The sequence below is a fragment of the Mus caroli genome, unplaced genomic scaffold (assembly GCF_978045245.1).
Source record: "Mus caroli unplaced genomic scaffold, Mus_caroli_1 scaffold_6, whole genome shotgun sequence".
In the NCBI taxonomy this organism is placed as follows: Eukaryota; Metazoa; Chordata; class Mammalia; order Rodentia; family Muridae; genus Mus; species Mus caroli.
Genome location: NW_028227261.1, coordinates 111,073,727 through 111,093,522, shown reverse-complemented (window position 1 = coordinate 111,093,522; position 19,796 = coordinate 111,073,727). Strand labels below are relative to the sequence as shown.

General features: G+C 49.9%; 1 long non-coding RNA gene across 4 annotated transcripts; it reads left to right on the top strand.

The window, feature by feature from the left end:
* The first annotated feature begins 281 nt into the window (after positions 1–281).
* Positions 282–18,473, top strand: LOC147004342 (uncharacterized). 4 transcript variants are annotated; one of them, XR_015047394.1, is made up of 5 exons: positions 282–490; positions 10,705–10,875; positions 12,914–13,128; positions 13,589–13,640; positions 15,369–18,473. It is a non-coding gene; the product is annotated as an uncharacterized LOC147004342 (long non-coding RNA). The 4 variants fall into 4 exon arrangements; XR_015047393.1 differs by lacking the exon at positions 282–490 and adding an exon at positions 929–1,073; XR_015047395.1 differs by lacking the exon at positions 10,705–10,875 and having other exon boundaries at positions 289–490.
* Positions 18,474–19,796: the final 1,323 nt, after the last annotated feature.

The following is a 19,796-nucleotide window of genomic DNA, read 5'->3' as shown; positions in this document are numbered from 1 at the left end:
TAGTTCTAAATTTAGTAAATTCTACTTAAAGGACAAAGTATCTTCTATACCACCTGGAAAGGGGGGTAGGGTAGAGGGATACTAGATGCTCAAAAAATGATGTGACATGTGTTTGATAGACACAAAATAGATGTAATTTAGATAAGAGGGATCTGGGCATGTGTACACATCGTCCATTACTTTCCTACAACTAGTTCTCGATATTTTATGACTTGGTCTTTTTCTTGCCCTCTTCAAAGCCTGGAGTTTGTTGCAATGCGCGCTATAGTTCTCAGAAACACTGGCCGCCTGACAAGCTGGCTGTTTGGCTAGTCTGAAGGCTGAGGCTGCTGCAGGAAAAGTGGGTTACATGACAGTACAGCTCTGCTGCTGCTGTTGCTGGAGATGGAAGACCAATAGCCTCCGACCAAGCGCACAGGGCAGGATGAAGCAGCCAAGGTCTTTGTGAAGGTTCCTGGCCACTCCCGAGCTCAGTGGGAACCTGAAGAAGGTAAGTGCCCTCGGTGAGCCCTGAGACCTGGGTGGTGCGACAGAGTCTCCTGGCTGAGTTCTTCTCACCCCGGGCAGCTGCTGGTGGCAGCATCACACAGACCCTGCTCTGCCCTGGGTGTGTGCGGGTGAGCGAGTCCCCGTAGCCCCTGCAGCGCCGACCCGGGGCCAGCTCCCCGGGCGGGCTGACCTTGCCGCGGGCGGCCAGGCTGGCGCAGTCCCCGCGCCGCATTGCCGGCTGCTCGTGCGGGCGCCCACGGCACCCGGACCGCGCGCCCGCGCTCCCACCGCGCCCCACGCCCGCGGCCGAGCGGGCTGCGCGGACCGCGCCTGAGGCTCCGGAGGGTGGGGCGGCGCGCGCCCACGGGCCGGCCGAGGGCGCCTCGCGCCGGTGCACGCGCAGCGGGTGGGCGTGCTCAGGGTGCGCGCCACCGCTGCCGCCGCCTCAGCCTGTCGCGCCGCCCGCGCCGCCCGCTCCCGGTGCTCGGCCCAGCACGTCGGCTCCGGAGCGGCCGTGGGCAGCGCGGGCCCGCGGCGTAGAGTCCGCCGGCCTCGGACCCGCGTCCCGCACGCGGACTGTCCCGGTAAGCGAGGGCGGGGGCGGGGGGACCCCCGCCGTCACCCCGAGGGGCGGGTCTGCGGTCCCGGACTCGGATCCTGGTGCGGGAGCCGCCCCCACGGGGCCCCTGTGCAAGTGGATGCACGCCAGTGACCGCCGCCTCTACCCCGAGAGCGTCCGTGGGACGGGCATGGCGGGAGACGCCCAGGGCGCTCTGCACTTTGTGCCTTGCACAGCCCCAGTGTGGAGGCACCCTCCCCAGGCCCCCAGGGGGGCCTTCTGTGTAAGTGGAGTGGCATCAGGGTAGTCTCTGGACTTGGCTCCGTGGGAGAACATCTGGGAACCTTAGGGACTTTCTCAGTGGTGTTGGTGAACCTCAGTTGATCTCAGCCTGTGCCCCTAGAGATGCCAAGAAAGAACCTTTGGCTGGAGAAATGGGATCCATTTGTGGCATCATAGCTCCAAGGACTTTGGCACTGACCTCCTGAGGGACTCAGTGTGCCCTCATTTGTCCCCCTCAACCTAGTGGAAAGGAGTGGGGACTCTATGGGGCTGTGGCCTTTGTTCATTCCATTTCTCACACTGCCCCAGTAGAGCGTCTCTTCTGAATGACAGCCCGGTTGGCTTCACGCTGGACTTTCGGGGAGACTGGAATGCTTGTAAGAGCACAGGGCCCAAGGGGTACCAAGATCAGTGAGGCCTCCAAATCAAAGATAAGATATCTGAGCCTGTGAGCTTGACTATCCAGAAACACTAAGACCAAGTTTCTAGAGGAAGGACCAAGCGGGAGGGAAGCATTCTTGAGAACTAGTGTGCCAGGCACTGTGCTAGATCTGTTTAACCACCTTACATAATACTTAACAACAGCTTCATCAAATTGCCCCCATTTAAACATTAGGTATTTGTGACGCAGGCTTAGTACTTTGCCCGAGATCACAAATGACAAAGTCTGTTCTTCACATTTAACTCAGAGAAAAGTGTCAAAGAGGGACAGAAGGAAGAGAGGCTGTTTGTTACTAAGTTGTGCTGAAGGGTCAAGCTTGGAGCTTTGCCGGAGCATATGCTCCACAGAGGTGATACTTGAAGGGAGGGGGACAGTTTATCAGAACCTGCAGCCATTGGAGCAGTTATCCACTTAATCCCCTGAGTTCAATGTATGGCTTCCTTTGTTGGTAGCACTACTGTAATGGTGTGGTGGTCTTTGTCGGGAATTGCTTGGGAGAACTAGAGGGGCCACCTTCCCTGCTGCAGGACCTTGGGGGTGAAGAAGGAGAGACACTGTCACTTCTAGGAGTCACCCACACTTCCCTTGTGGCCCTGCATGTGCACCAGTGGACAGTAATCCACAAATACCACCCAGGACACTGTTGATGAGTTCTGTGTGAGAAGCAGAAGGGTGGAAAGGATGGGAGCCGAGAGGCTTGCTGGTCATCTGTCATCAGAGAACCAGATACAGCCATATACCCCTGTCTCACCCCTCAACACTTCCATTCCAGCTGACTCCTAAGGGTATAACTTTGGGCCCAAAGATAGATTCTTGCTTCTTATCCAAAATGGGAGTGTGAAAGGGCCAAGCCACGTAATTTACCACAGAGCCGTTCTGGAGTGTCCCTGTTCATCTTTGTCCTGTTCTGCACAGCCAGACCTAGTATCCTTTCATAAAACTCTTCTCCTAGACCGGGGCCCCAATGAGAAAGGGCCAATCAGAGCATGGGTCCCTCACATATATACTCAGGTTTGGTCCTGATTTCCTTTGAAAATATATATACCTACTTCAGAGACTGAGGCAGGGGACTTGCCACAAGTTGAAGGCCAGCCTGGGCTACTAGAGAGACTGTCTCAGAAAAACAAAACCAAGAAAACTCTGTCTTTCTGCACTGGCTATGGTAATCTATGCCTGATATCCTGGTACTTGGGAGGTAGAGGCAAGAGAATCTCAAGTTCAAGGCCAGCCTGGGCTGCATAGAAAGTTCTAGGCATTGTCTCAAAAAAAAAAAAAAGATAAAAAGAAAAAGAAATGTTTCTTTGGGTGTCTGGGATTACATCTTGAGAAGAGGAAGCTACCAAGAAAACTGGATAACCTAACTGACCAATTGTCTTCCTTAAGTACCTGGCTCCTTTAAGGACTGGATCGTTGTTGTACCTCATGCATAGCTCAACAAGCAAATCTGACAGAGGTTCATATTAGTTAGCATCTGACATAAAGTTGTTTATAATCCCCTTTCAGCTTAAATCCCCTCTCATTAATTCATATATATATATATATATATATATATATATGTATATATATATATATATATATATATATACACACACACACACATATATATATAATACATATGCCAGGATTGTCTCTGAGATATATGTATATCTCAGAAACAATCCTAGTAAACCCAAGTGCTGACCAGTGAGTGTACTCTGGCCTTTCACAGCTCCCCAGCATGTGTGTGTGTGTGTGTGTGTGTGTGTGTGTGTGTGTGTGTGTGTATTGTTTTAAGAGAAAACCAAGACCAAGCCTGCAAATATGGTGGCATTTGTTCTAATTCAGACATTTCTTTTTGTTTGTTTTATTTTGTTTTTGTTTTTTTTCAAGACAAGGTTTCTCTGTGTAGTCCTGACTGTCCTGGAACTTGCTCTGTAGACCAGGCTGGCCTGAATTCAGAGATCTGCCAATCTCTGTCTCCTAGATGCTGGGCCAAAAGGCTCTCAGATATTTCTTGTTGGAGTATGAAGAGGAGGAGGATGATGATAGTGGTGGTGGTGGTGATGATGATGGTGATCTTTTCACTGGGGACTCTGAATATTGCACTCCTTGGTAACTTGGGAAAATTACTTGATTGATCTAAGTACTCCCCAAATCTTTGATCCTCGGTTCCATCTCCTAATGTCCAGTATTGAGTAAACATTAAATTTCAAAACTTGTCAGAATAGTGCCTGAGCATAGCCTTAATCTTCTCAAAAATAAAATGCTTCAATCCAAAGGGAAGTAAGAGGAGAATGCCCCTCCCCCACCTGAGTACACACAAATGGGTATGGATTTTCAGCCTTGGATTTTCCATAGATTCTCTGGCCACACTGTAGCCGTTTTCTTCTTCCCACACTACCCATGTATTTTTTAAGTGCTTCCTTTTCTTGGAACATGGATAATAAGAGCTCCCAGGTCCATTTTCCACAGCTCCTCGTTTGTCCCAGCACACCTGTTCCTAAGTGGATCATCGTCTCCCATCTCTTCAGCTACAGTATCTGTTGTCTTTGGGTGCCACATACCTGTCTAGCAGTGCTTCCTCATTCCCCAGATTCACCTCACCTATCCATAGCTGACGGGAACATCATTATCTAGTCCTTCCTTCAGTCTTAATGAGTACGTTCTGATTGGAACTGTTCTACCAGCTTTGGGCTGAGAAGCATTGGCTGTCAGTGTCCAGCTGGACACGCAACTCTTGGTTCCATTATAGCATCTCTCCATGCTCCACCCACCTGCCGGCAATCCTCTCAGAGGTCCGCACCCACCCTAAGTGCTGCTGACCTGCCAGCACTGTGCTGTATAAACAGGAGACTTCCTGCCCTCGAGGAGTTTGCATAGAATCTGTCTGCATTTCATCACTCGATTGCTATTAATACAAAGTGCAGGAAAAATACCGGGGGAAATATGGATTTGTGGGCTCCCCACGGCGGTCTGTGTGAGTGTGCCGTCTCCCAGGTATCACCCACCGACAACTACTGCTAAGATGAGCTTCTTCTTCATCTTCCAACCCCTGCCCAAGTTACTCTTACCCATACATATTGAGCAAACTGGCCACACGCACGCTTGCCTCCCTGTGCAAGTCATCTATGTGGATAGCAGATTATGAGTTAGAGAGCCCTTTGCATGTTATGATCTCTGTTTGATGGAGACTGTTTCCTGTTGCTATGGTCTCTCTGCAACACTCAGTGATTCAGCTTCACTGCCCTCTTTTTCTTGTTTATATTTGTCCTTTAAGCTCCAGTCTCCTTAGACAAAGGCCAATGGTTACTGCAGCCCCTCCCTGCCAGGCCTTAGGTTGTGGGAGAGTTCCATGCTGGAGAGCTGTGAAGGGCCAGAGCACACTCAGTGGTCAGCCCTGGGGTTTACCGGGATTGTCTCTGATCATCCTGGCCAAACTCCCTTCCCTGCCCCCGCCCCACTTCCCTGAATTCAAATGAATATTCTCTTTTAAACAAATATTTTAGGCATACTACATCAAACCAGTCCTTTGAGCTGATGCTAATTCATATGTGAGTACAGATTTCCTTGCCTATTTCTATCCAGCACCAGGGCCGGCTTCACAGCTCTAAGTCATGGTGGAGTCTCCATATAGCTCCATGCTTGGCATGTGTTTTTACCTCTTCCTGGAATGCTTTTTTTTTTTTTCCTCATCCACTGGGTTAACTCCCACTCATCTTCAAAATTTAGCTCAAGCAACACCTTTTTTTTTAATCCTACACGTATGCCCCCTACACATGCACACACTCCTGCATCCTCACAGACTGAGACTCCATCTCTTCATCCTAGTGACAGCTATTAGCACTTGATTTGTGCCTAACACATAGTAGGCTGCACACACACACACACACACACACACACACACACACACACACACACACATGGGGTGGGGAAAGCTTATAGACTCAATAAGCAAGAGAGTGGCAAGATAGTTAAAGTGTAATAACTGCATAAATGAAGCCGAACCTGTGCTTCGGGGACCTAAGAGCAGAAAGCAGGGAGTGCCTCTCCATCTTGCTGGGAAAATTCACTTGCTGAGTGCAGTCCCACCAGCCAATCACTGCCAGTGCGATGTTCCTTAACTGTTGCTCTGCTTCTGTGGGAAGTCAGAGCTGTAGCTTTTAATGAAGACAGCCCAATCCCCAGAGGGTTTTATGGCTTCTGTGAGGACTTTGCTGTCCTGGCAGGATGAACTAAACTGATCCTGCTCACTCACCCCCCCCCACCCCCCCCCCCAGAGTTAACTGTGTCATTTCAGCCTGTAGGTTGCAATGAGACTTTTCCCATTTATACTGATCTGTCTCCAGGAAGGAAAGCTACCGATGTGGTCTCAGCTTTCCAAGAGCTCTTACCCAAAAGCCCCATTTCTAAGCAGAAGCTTCCAGGGCCAGGCAACCTCCTGGCTAATAGTTACACTCTCACACAGGCTGCCTTAGCGGCACCAAACACAGGTTCACATAAAGTCACACACCCTGTCTCACTGAAGAAAGTGCTTATTTTCAGCCTCACGGTGGTACTTGAGGAGTCATGGGACTCTAGCTTAAGCCTGAGCTCCCGGAAGAATTCTGAATCTCTGAATCACACATCTATAGCACACACACAAGGCACGGCCATAGTGCAACGTGTGTCTCACAGGCACACACACAGTCACACACGCTCTCAATCACACTGGGGTTGGCGGGTCGGGGCGGGCTCTGGAAGGCAGTTACGTAAACGCCCTCGCAGCCCCCCCCTCGCTCCCCCTTACCCCCCTGCTTCCTGGCACAGTGCCAGCGCCCGCCCGGGGCGGCTTGGCCGGGCCCGGGAACAGTTCAGCCTCGCAGAGGCTCCAGGCGCCCAGAAACCCGATCCCGACACAGCCCCGGGCCGAGCCAGGGAGGGGGGCCCAGAGCCTCCCCAAGTCAGGGACCAGCCCAGCCACCCCCATAGGCGACTCACCACCACCCCCCATCCTGAAACAGCTCCAGCACCATCTCGGGACAGCACCTGGGCACATTCACAACAACCCCCTCCTTCTGGAACCCTAAGGTGGAGACCACTGCCTCTCTGTGCCCTGACCCTCCCAGTCTAGTACTAGAAAAGGGCAGGCAATCTCTGAAGGTGGAGGATGGGGGAGAGATGGAGTCTCACTAGGGAGGCTAAGCATTCACACTGAAATCCTCCAGGTTCCCATCCCACTAGGGTCCTCACTGATAGAGGGGCTTCCACTACTGCCCCAGGCTCATGTCAGATTTCTTTTACCTACCAGATTACCAATTCCAATATACCCTATCAAAATTCCAAGGTATTCAATAGGCCAAGGATTCCTTCCCTCCCATCAGGAAGTTCTAACCCTAGTCTAATCACAGTCCCTCTTGCTTTGCTAAGAAGGAATCCTGAAGACAGATGGAAGCCTTGGGAATCAAATCCCTGGAAGGAGGAAATATGAAGGCCCACGAACCCCCTGGAAGTCAGAAATCCACATGGAGGGTACAATCTCCTCGTCATAACTTTTACCCTGCAGCCTGAGGCCCTAGTTTTCACAACAGCTTTTGAGTGTCCAATTGGGCTGCCCAGGCCCAAGAAGAAAGGGAATTTCCCCCTATGTTCTCTGCTTTCTCTGCTAATGAACAAAACATTTCATGTTGAAATTCCTCCTCTACCCCCAATCCAGAGTCTCTGCCTTCCCCCACCAAATATGTCTGGGCTGGGGACCACTAGGAGGGGTATCAGAATGAAGAGAACTCCCAGAGAAAGCATAACTTACATTGGGGGCATCTTTGAAAATAAGCCATTGAAATGGCTCCCCCCTTCTGCTTTTGGCTAAAATTACCCACTCCTGTGGCTGTGTCCCAGAAAGGGTGGCCGGAGCTGTCCCGAGGCCCAGGACACGGCCCCCCTCCCCTGGGCAAGGAGCCTTCCTGAAGTTGTTTTCCTGGTCTCTTCCTCTTGGATGTTTTTTTGATTATTAATCACATTTTCCATTCACAGACTCAGTCCAGACCCCTTCCCCCCCGCCTGGGGTCAGGGCTGGACAGGGAGGAGAAGCAAGCTCCTTGCAAGACGAGTTGGGGACAAGATAGCTAGTGACCCTGGCCTTGGCTGACCCAAAAGAGGCCATAAGTGGAATGTCACAGATCACACCCTCTGAGTGCTGGCGCACAGTAGGTGCCATCCTTAAGCAATACGAGTGAGACAAGTGAGTGAGCAGGTGGCTAGTTTTCACGGCACCCGGCTGGCAGTGGCCAGCAGAGCCCTTGGTATCGGTTGCTGTGCTACAGATAGGGAACGATCCTGAAGCCAGGCAGACATCTGCCAGAATCACTCAGCAGGTCGACGCCGCAGCCAGGCAGCACGTAGCAGTGGTGATGGCACCTCTTGTTCTTAAGTGTGTGTGTGTGTGTGTGTGTGTGTGTGTGCCCTACTGTGTGCCAGGCACCGTACTGTGTGCCAGCCATTGGTGTAAGTACAGCAGTGAGCCAGACGCTGCTTCAGAAAGCTGTAGAAGGGCTTGCTTCCATGCATGGTCCACACACGTGTAACTCGGTACAACAGCTTAGGAAATAGCAGGGTCCACTAAGATGAATGTACATAGATCCCAGGACCTGGCAATTCTACTTACACATGCATACCTCAAAGAACAGATCGGGAGTGCTTTGTTAATTATATTCTCAGTTAGGAACAACCCAGATAGATAAATAGCGACATGGTCACAGCAATGTAAAATAGCCAGTTGCAACTGGCATAACAACATGAGTAAAGCTCAGACAAAACGCTGAGGGAGTGGGAGGGAGGGGTAGGGGCTCTGAGGACACACCGACCTATTTCATTTCTAGGAAACTTTGGGACAAGTGAGACTGAAGTTGGACCTGTAATTTGAACTATATACCCTTAAATTTTGTGCACTTTGCTGTTTACAATTTGCCTCAAACTTGTTTTAAGTTCCCACCCTCTTGGGACTCACATTCTAATCAAGAAAGATGGATACTTTAAAAAGAAAATGGGGCTGGTGAGATGGCTCAGTGGGTAAGAGCACCCGACTGCTCTTCCGAGGGTCCAGAGTTCAAATCCCAGCAACCACATGGTGGCTCACAACCATCCGTAACAAGATCTGACTCTATCTTCTGGAGTGTTTGAAGACAGCTACAGTGTACTTACATATAATAAATAAATAAATAAATAAATAAATAAATAAATCTTTAAAAAAAATAAAAAGAAAATGAAGATGATTGTACAGTTAGCCTGTGTAAAATTCCCATATCTGACACCCCAATCCCCTCAGCCAAGAAGTGACATCTAAATGCCTCCTAAGAGAGGCGCCGGCTAAGCCCCTTTCTTTCCTCTCTCATGGTACCATATTCCTTTGCCTGATACGGTTAGTGTGATGGCTAGTTTAATGGCTAGTGTGATATCTGTTGAGTTGTTTAGTTAGCTGTTTGGTGCCTCAAAGCTCTGTGAGGGTTTTCCTTTGGCCTCCATCAGGAGATGCTGGGTCAGGCATAAAACAGGTGATTCTAACAGTTGGAATAGACTCTGTGTGTGTGTGTGTGTGTGTGTGTGTGTGTGTGTGTGTGTGTGTGTGTGTGTGTTATGCTGGAGGAGATGTCTACCATAGAGTTATACCCTTCTACTCCCTCTCTCTTTAAGATAGGATTTTTCTGTGTAGGATTTTCCTGGAAATCGATCTGTAGACAAGGCTAGCCTTGAACTCAGAGATCCTCTTGCCTCTGCTTCCTGAAAGCTAGGATTAAAAGCGTGTGGCACTTTGCCTGGCTTCTTTTTAACTTTCTATTTTGAGACAGGAGCAGCTCACCAAATTGCTCAGGCTGGCTTTGAACTCACTCTTTAGTGCAGGCAAGCCTTGAATTTGAGATCTTCCTATCCCTGATTTCCGAGTATCCGGGATCACCAACTTTCATCGCGAAGTTTAAAATAGATTTATCAATATTTACATGTAGATCCTTTAAAATAGGCCAAATATGTACATGGTGTAATAGGGTAAGCAGGACAAACCCTAACCTGTAAGAAGTGAATCTAAGCTTCAAGGCACAGGGGAACAAGCCTTGGAAAAGCCCTTCAGCCTTTAGTGATGAGATGCAGGCTTGGTAACCTCAGGGAAGACTAAGCAGAATCCTGGGAGGCAGGCTGAGGCGGCAGTGGCTCAGAAACTACATCCCCAAACCCCTTTGGTTCCAAGGCCATGGTGGTCTGGAATGTGTTGTAGAGTAGTTAAGAGCACAGAACATTTCCCTATCAGTGAGATCTTTTTAAAATGAATTTATCTATGTGTACGCGTGTGTGAGTGTCTGTATACATCCACATGCATGCAGAAGCCAGTGGAGGTCAGAAGAGGGCATCAGATCCCCCCAGAACTGGAGTTATATGACTGTGAGCCACCATGTGGGTGCTTAGAACCAAACCTGGGTCATCTGCAAGAGCAGTAAGTGCTCTTAGCCACTGAGCCCTCTCTCCAGCTCCTGCTAGTGAGCTGCTGCATAGGATGTCAGATTTTCGTCCTGACTGGGACAAGGTCCTGGGGCTGGAAAGAAAGGAGAGTGCCTCAGTGTAGAGAAGGCCACTTGGAGTCATCTTTCCATTTGCTCCCCATCCCCCAGGGGACCCCATGTCAGGTATTCACAGAGTTCAGGCTCTGCTTGCCAGAGGATCTTCCCCATGGTTACCCGGGGGCCTGTTAAGTTTGGAGAGTGAAGCCACTGGGAGCACAGGAAGGAGGGTAGAGAGAGCCAGGGAGGACAAGGACATTTGGGATCAGGGGACTTTGTGTTTCCTGAAGACAAAAACAGGGACACAACACAGACTTACAAAATCACAGATGCAATTTTTCATTTTGCAAAAATTCGCATGAAACTAATTCATTACTCGGAAATCGCCTCTCCACCCCAGCGGGCTCTGACCTCCCTCCTGTTCTTCACAGTGGAGACATCTGTCCTCAAAGGATTGTCCACTTCCAGTGACTCTCTGCTGCTGATAATAGGGCCCATGTTTCCCAGAAGGCCTGAGGTTATCCCAAGACTGCTTCTCTCCCTTCACCTCCCATGGCTTCATTCCTGAAGAGCCTGTGACCACTTAGGTCAGAAATAGACGGGTAAGGAAGGACCAACTCCCCCACAAACTCAACTATGGTGACTAGGAAGACCAAGACAATTTAAAAATCTGGAGACTTACTGCCACAGACACCCAGGACCAAGGAATAGGCAGAGGCAGAAGAGGAATTCCAAGAGAGAAAATTGAGTTAAATTCAGTTCAACAGACATTTATTAGTGCCTACTGTGTGCCAGGCCCAGAGGGAACATTGTGTACAAAAGCACAGACGCCTCCCAGGCTTTTGGCATGGGTGACTGGGAGATGATAGTGCCATTCACAAAGCCTTTGACATGTTCAGCCGAAGGGTCTGTGGGATGATGGGGAGGAAGGGACAAGTCTAGGGAGGGAGAGGTGTCCTCAAGTGGAGTGAGAACAAGCTAGCTGGGGGTGTTCAGTCTGTCCATCAGTCCCCAGGGCCTTCAATGCCAGCTCATGGGAAGCCTTGGGTATCCATTAAAGTCCCAGGCTGACCTGGGCATTACGACAGGACGGGGGGGAGGGGGGCGGCAAGATTGGTCTAAGAGAACAGGCATGGAATGTGGTGAAAGACAGGGGAAGGAGGTGAGGGCTAAGATAGAAACTGGGGGTTTTAATTACAAGATGGAGAAACAGAGACAGAGAGAGATGGTGGTGGTGGTGGTGGTGGTGGTGGTGTGTGTGTGTGTGCGCGTGCGCACGCGAGAAACCCCTTCCCCCCCCCCCACATGCTCACTGGAAAGTCATGGTAGAACACACCTGCAGTCTTAGCACTTGAAAGGAAGGTGTATCAGAAATTCAAAGCAAGCCTTGGCTACCCAGGGAATCCCAAGGCTAGCCTGGACCACATGAGACTCCTCTCAAAGCAAATGTAACAAAGTAGATAATCAATCAGCAGGAAGATTGCTGTGAGTTTTAGGCCAGCCTGGGTTACATGAGATCATACCTAAAAGCCTAAAAAATCAGAACAACCAACTAAACAACAATCAAAAAAAAAAAAAAAAAAAGAGGAAGATGCAGGACTCGAAGATAAACAAGAGTTGTGAAAAAAAAATCTAGAATCGGGGGTTTGTTATGAGGCTTTAAAAAGAGTGTGGTGAGACCAAGCCTTGGCTCTCAGGGGCAGGAGCTAGGTGGAGGCAGCAGGACCAAGGTGGAGCTGAGGAACTGGTTGGACCCGTGTAGGAGCTCATAAGCAGCTGTGTACACTGTTCTTCCCAGCTTCCCACTATTTCTGGGATCTCTGTGTGGTCTGGGGGGCCTCACACCCACATGTACAGGGGTGGAAGAGTGTGCAAAAGCTCCCTCCAGGCTGTGGACTGCTACCCCTGAGCCCCTAGTTTCTTGGTCTTCCCCAGAGGCTCCCGAGCCTTCTTCAAGCTCAGGAACCTGCAGGCGGTCATGGGAGAACCCTAGGGACCTTGTGAGTAATTGAAACCAGGGCTAAGACATTAGAAACCGTAAGGCCAACCCCCGGACTCCCCCAGGATAGCTCCTGGTTTTCTTCTCGCCCCGATCCCCCCTGTTGTTGACAGCCTGGCTCTCTCAGGCCCCCACCAGCTGGGCTGCTGACCCTCCTCTCCAAACTAACTAGAAGGGACCTCCAGGCAGAGACACCTAAGCCAGACTTTGGGGACCTCTTCTCTGTGCTTCAAGAACCTTGGTGTATACTAGGCTAACTTCCTTATTTTGCAGTGTCTCAGATTCTAGCCTTAATTGCTAGTTGCAGAGGCTATCCTAGGAGGCTGGAGAGAGACAATAAGGGTCTTTCCACAGTGAAGGAGAAAAAAGGGGGAGGAGAGGTGGGTGGGGGCAGGAGTGCCCTGCAACTAGCAGGTGCTCAATAAACCCATGGAGAAGAAAGAAGTCTTAAAGTGGGGGAGTGGGTGGTGTGGGTGGTGATGGTGGTGGTAGTGATAGTAGCTGCTCACAAGGAGGCTTTGCCTGGCTAATGGGAAGCAGCTTGGGAGGAGAAGGGTCAGCTAAGGAATTCCGTGATGGGGGCGGGGGCCTTTCCTCCCGATCCGCAGTCCTGATAGCTCTCTCCTTTCCTTCCTTCATAGCTGACAAGAAGACCTGGAGGTTGTTTTTCTTCTTTTAGCTTGATGGGAAGGCCCTCCCCTAACGGTTCCCTGAAGATTCCCAGATCTCCAGATTACCCAAGAGGGTTGGTATGGGAATCTATCTGTCCCCACCGCTGGCTCTTTGTCTGTCTCTCTCCTTGGCTCTCAAACCGAGAGAATACCTGCTCCACGGCTTTCTGGGTTTGAGGCCTCAGGTGAGTGGGTTAATGTCTCAATTACTTTCCGCAAAATGAGTCTCAATTATCCCAGGAGTAAAATGGGATCATAACAGCACCATCTATTTCCTAAGACTATAAAGATGAAGTTAAATGAGACAGTCCAGCCAAGCACTTAGCACTAGGTTTGGCCAGTATTGTTGTCTGTTTCCCAAGCAGGTGTCCTCTGTGTCTCTGTGCCTTCTTCTCTGTCAGGTTGTTCTCTCACTGTCTGTATTAGTTCTCATCTCTGTCTCTGACCATCTCTTTTTTTTTTGTTTGTTTGTTTTTTGAGACAGGGTTTCTCTGTGTAGCCCTGGCTGTCCTGGCACTCACTTTGTAGACCAGGCTGGCCTCGAACTCAGAAATCCGCCTGCCTCTGCTTCCTGAGTGCTGGGATTAAAGGCGTGCGCCACCACGCCCGGCTCTGACCATCTCTTATCTCTCCATCTCTCTCCAGATCTTTTGCTTTTCCTGTGTTTGGCTCTTCAGACCTGCAGCTTCACCCACAGGTGACTCTTTTCTATCCCCTGGCACAGCTAGGGTGGGATGGGGCAAGGGGGTAGACTTTTAAAACTTCAAACAGGATTCCTGGTAGCAGAATCACGCCTGGGCCTGAACATGGGTGAATCACACAGTTGGTGGTGGGAATACCAGTCTATGGTCCTTCCTGGCTGGGTAGGAGAGCTGGGGGCTTTGGCCCCACCACCTCTTGGAGGAGAGGAACTTGTCCTGACTGCTTCAGCCGCCCCCACACCTGGGTCCAGGCCAGATCCCCCACGACTAGTGCCTTCCTGGAGGTAAGGCAACCTGCCCAGAGCCGAAGACCAAAAGGGGGAAGCCCTCCACCTTCCTGTAGAGTGGTTTACCTCCATTCAAAACACTCTGCAATCTCCCACAGCCCGTTGCAGACACTGGATAGAGGCATCCTTCTCTTCTGCCTCCATCTTGCTCACATTTGAGCCGTGACTCTTGCACCTGCATTAAGTTTACACTCCCAAACTGAGGCTGCCAGAGAGAGGAAGCTGTGAGGGGCTCTTCCTCTGACCGAAGATCTCTTCCTTAGGGTGGAGGCACAACACGCTCAGATTTCATTTCTGTGTAACGTGAGCATCTGTAAAGGTAGGGGGCACAGCGTGGAAGAACAGGTGCTCATTGAACAGAAGCCAGCCGAAAGACAGGTAGTCGGAGGTCCCTGAGTGAGGAACTGGATGACCGAGGCCATAGCAGGAAGGAACATGGGTAGACCACCAAGCGGCTGCCATGCAGCTATGTGGCTCAGCAAGGAGTCTTGACTGGGGACCAGGATAGGTCTCAACTGGTCCCAAACACCCCCACACCTGGGCCTAAGCCAGACCCCGCACGTCATCTTTTGGGCAGAGGGCCAGATGGGCAAATTAATTAAGGCTCTTCTCTCATTTTCCTATTCTGAACACATCATTGCCTCAAGGTGCCCACCAGCTTCAAGGAAAGCTAGGAAGATAAACTCAGAGAGGCAGGAATACTGGGCATAGTCCCATGGCAGGCAGGGTCTGGGACAGAAGATTTGATACCCTGGCAGCCAGCCAGGGCCTGTCATGGGAATCTTGTGTCAATACTGTGACAGGGGCCAGATTCAAAGCAGGATTTTATTTCGGGAGGGCGGGAGTGCTTAGGAATCCTTGAACTCGTGGGCAGCTGGGACAGGGTTGGCGCATCCCATCAGGTAAGGACAGATGTGCAGCTTCCTGTCTTTCCCATCCGAGACAAGTTGTTGGACAGGAGGTTCAGAAAGACAGACCCAGAATAAAGATCTCAGAGATACAGAAACAAAACCCAGAGATGTGAGACAGAGTGACAGGGAATTGCAGGAGGGGAAGTCATGGGATTACGGACAAGGGGCAGGTGCAGGCCAGGTAATGTTTCTGTCAGAGATGCAACAGCACAGAGAACTGCAGGCAGAGAAACTCAAAGAGAGAAAGAGAGGAATAAAACAGTTGAGAAGAGAGAGGTTAAAAGAGGTGCAGAAGTGGACGGAGATCCAGGCAGAGAGACAAAGACAGAACGAAGCAAAGAAAGAGATCAAAACGTCATGATTGAGAAGAGCAGGTGGCCCAGGCAGTCTCCTGGTCTCAGTCTCTCCACCCAGGTCTCCCCTGGGTGTGCCCCTCCTTGCTAGTCACTTGTTTCCATAGCAACAGCAAGGGCAGCACCGAATTTGCATACACATTTACATCCTTTCTATCTGCATAATTCAACAGGTTCTGTGCATATTCATGAGAGTGAATGAAGGTGACTCCGCAATTCCTACACAAAGTCTGACTCTGGTGCCCCCTACTTGCCATATACGGTTGTGGCTCCAGCCGGAACCTGAGACCTGGCAGACAGCACGCCTCCCGCTCCTGCTCCCACTCCCAGCTGTGCCTTTTATTCTCCCACTTCCAGGCGTTTCTCTTAGACAAGTGACTCTCTTCCTGGTGGGTTGGCCCTCTGGACATCAATATGCATGCACACGTAGACATATGAGTGTACTCTGTCTGGTAGGAGGTGGCTGAAGGTGAGGGAGTGACGCTAGCTAGCTCCCTCGATGGAAGGCCCCTTAGCCACACTGAGGGAGGACACATGAAAGGGTCTCTGAGAAATGCATAGTGCAGGAAAACAAAAGCTAAGAGAGAGTTCTCCTAGCTGTAAGGAACCTGGATGCGCTTGTCTCTCAATATGGAAGCTGACCAAGACCCTGGTTCTAGACAAAATAACCAGAGAAGCCAGGCTAAGGTTCAAACGAAGAAAGGTTACAGGAGCTCAAACAGTGGGGCAGAGGGAGCCTGGGGCTAGGAATGCTTGCAGTGTACCAGGCATTGAGAGCCTTTGTGGGCTGGGAAAGATTCCCCAGGGCCTAACCTAGTAGTGATTTTGGCCCGCTGATCTCTTCCTGGCTTCCTTGCTGCTCTTTCAACCCTGTGCTCCCTCTTCTCAGCAAGCTGTAGCACCCAGGGTCCTCACTCTAAACAGTCTGAGATTTTACCTTGTGCTCCACCTCAGAGACTTCTGCAACCTCTCATCTCTCCCACGATAAAATCCAAACTCCCTGGCCAGGTAGACAGCCGCGGTCCCTGAGACTCACTCCTTGTTGGCCCTTCCTTGACCTTCAGTCACCAGACTGTTTATGTTCCTTTCATCTTCCTATGTCTCAGTTCATGATTCCCCTCCATCCCTGTCCTTCTCAGGACTCTCCCAGTCCATTAGTCTTCAAGCTTTGCACAGTCATTACCTCATTTTTTCCTTGAGATTTTGCTGGTCTCGGGGCTTTTATTTCTGCAGCGAGGAACTTCTTTACTCTGTGAACCTACTGCGCCTGCCACATTCTTGAAGGTGAACTGCTGACCATTGCTCACCTGAGACCGGAGGCTCTAAGTGCAGTGACTAGGTTTGTCACACTGGGTATTATCCTCAGCTGCTTTTTGAACAGCCGAGATGTCACTTGTCACTTAGTCTATTGAGGACCAAATTTCAAGACTAGACTGTTTTCCTTCTGCCTTGGGGCTTCTTGAAAAGTAGATTTTACAGAGTATACGTGGGCTATCCCTTTGTGACTGCTGCCACCCTGTGGTTTAAGATAGAAGTTCCCTGAGGTTAATCCTAGTGTGTTTTGAATAGGTTTCTCTCCGGGCTTGTTTTGTTTGTTTTGTTTTGTTTTATGACTTAGTTTCCGTGTCTCAGACTGGTTTGGTAATCGTTATGTAGGCTAAGGTGGCCTTAGATGGCAGCCCCCTGCTTCAGCTTTCCCAACTGTTAGGATTACAGATCTAAACTTTCAAGTCTTGCTTTTGAATGGTCTTGAATTTGAAGAGACAAAGATTAGAGGAAGAAGATCGAATGATTGGGAGCGGGGGAGGGGGACATCAGTGTGGCCAGAAAGCCAGAGTCCAAGAACCAAGCCAAAGATGGACAGAGTCAGGGGGGGCAGGCAAGCAAGGAGGTCCTTTTAGGATACTCTGTGAATTCGTCTGAATCTTCTCTAATCTGAGAATGGAGGGCCGAGGGAACAAGGAATGGGGCGGGATCTAAGAGTGTCCACACACTCGGAGGCTCAACAGCACCTCAACAGTCATCCCTTCATCCATCGGAATGATCATTACATATCTACTGTGTGCAAAGCATGCTCAAGACTCTCAGGTCAGCCGGGCAGTGGTGGCGCACGCCTTTAATCCCAGCACTTGGGAGGCAGAGGTAGGTGGATTTCTGAGTTCGAGGCCAGCCTGGTCTACAGAGTGAGTTCCAGGACAGCCAGGGCTACACAGAGAAACCCTGTCTCGAAAAAAACAAAATAAATAAATAAATAAATAAATAAAGACTCTCAGGTCACTTCAGTGGAGAAAGCAGACATCTGCCCGTTTGGCACCCACATTCTCAACAGGAAACAATAAATAAAAGTTTTAGTTCATTTATCATTTATGTATATAGGTGTTTTGCTTGCATATGTGTGTGCTATATGCATGCCTGGTGCCCGAGGAGGCCAAAGAGGGTGTGGGATCCTCTAGGACTGGAGTAGTAGATGACTGTAAACCACCATGCGGTTGCTAGGATCAAACCTGGATGCTCTTATCTATGGAGCCTCCTCTCCAGGTCCCCAAAATACCATCTTAAAGAAGCCAATTATATTTAGAGGGTGATAATGCACGTCAAAGCAGGCAGGGCTGAAGTAGAGAACTGACTCTTGCAAGTTGTCCTCTGACCTCTGTCTGTGAGCTGCAGTGCATGCATGCTCACACATCCACTAAATAAATAAACATAATAAAATAGAAAAACATCTTTTGAACAGCTGGCCTCTGGAATTCTCTGCTGTTGTAAGCTACTCAGTTGTGGCACTTTGTTCTAACAGCCCCAGGAAGCTACACTTTCCTATCGCTGCGGCATTCTGTGTCACCCACCCCAGATAGCTCGTGAGGACTCCGGGTCACAGAACCCTGTGCTCTTTTAACTTAACTTCAGACTCAGGGTGGGCACCACGGCCCTACTCTCCCGTTACTATTCAGTCTTCATTTGTTCCTGTCTCAGTTTCAGAGTGGAGACTACTGGATCCCACATTCTGCTAAAGACATTCCAAGTTCATAGTTGTCAGCCTACACCGGACTTATGGCTTTGCCATGCCAGATCTTGTCATATCTCTCAGCCGCAACAACTATCTCAGGCATCCTGACCCCATTCCCTCTGTTTCTTCCTGCTTCGTGGAGAGGACTTTTGGATTCTCACATCCTACCTGCACCTCCAACACCATCTGCACCCTTGCTTGTCCTCAACTGTTCAGACCCTCCCATTGCAGGAAGTCATCTTTGTTCCTACTTAAAAAAATTTTTGTTGTTGTGGTTGTTGTTTGTCTATGTGTGAATGTGAACGGAGGTCCGCTTTCTTTTTCCGTGTTGGTGCTGGGACTGGACTCGAGTTAAGCATGGTGGCAAGGGTTTATCCTCTGAGCCATCTCACCAACCCAGGCTCCTACTTAAAAAATGTTAGTGTTTTGCTACATGTGTGCCTGGTGCCTGCTGAGGTGAGGAGAGGGTATCAGATGCCCTGGGACGGGAGTTACAGTCATGAGCTGCCAGGTGGGTCCTAGGGATTGAACAAAGTGCTTTTTTCCTTATTTATGCATATAGGTGTCTTGTCTGCTTATACATCTGGACACCAGAGAGGGCATCAGATCTCATGGGACTATAGTTAAAGATAGTTGTACACTGCCATGTAGCTGCTGGAAATTGAACCTGGGTCCTCTGGAAAAGCAATCTTAACTGCTGAGCCATCTCTTCGGCCCCAGAACAAGTGCTTTTAACTGCTGTGTCAACAACCCTGCTCACTGCTCCTACTTTTTGAAAGGTCCCTACTCTCAGGTTCTCTCCTAACCTTGAGCAGACATTCTCACTCCAAGGCTTCCCCTCTGGTTCTCTCCCTGAAGATGTCAGAGTCAGGCAGACTCCCTAGGGACCACAGGTTAGGGAGAGTACCCTAAAACCTGTCCTCTCAGGGGATTCTGAGCACAGGTGTTTCCCTTCACACTCTCTAATTATTTTGGAAATCTCAGATGATTTTTAATTAGGCAACCCACCGGGGAGTCTCTTCCCAGTTTCTGAAGCTAACGAATATGTCCCACTGAATCACCCATCCAGTGTAAGTTATGTCTTTATTATATGTGACTGCTTTAACCTGGCAGCGACCGGGATGGGATTGCAAGATCAAAACGATTCAATAATTTACAATAATGTGGCCCAAAGTTCTGAAGCCTTGGTGACACTGAGAACTGCTGGCGGCAAAATATACCCAAGATATTCGGGGAAGGGTATGGAGACACACGTGACAGAGCAATGACAGAGAACAGTAGGTAGAAGCTGAGGAGCTGAAGCCTTGAAAGAGCTGAACATGAGTATGGAGGCCAGGCGGTTGGCAGTGTGAGACATCACAGTGGTTCTGCTGTCTCCAGCAGTTGTTAGATGTTTCAGGACCCTCTGTATGTAAAGGGCCCCCTAGAGTAACTTGTTTCACTTCTCCCAGTATCCTGAATCTTCACCACCAGTCCCTTCTCCAGAGCTCGTCCCCTCTCTGAGATGCCCTACATTGGAAAGCAAGGGATGTAGTGTTTAAAGTTCAGGCTACAGCTGGAGGATAGCCTTCTGGCCACATCTCACTCATCCCATATC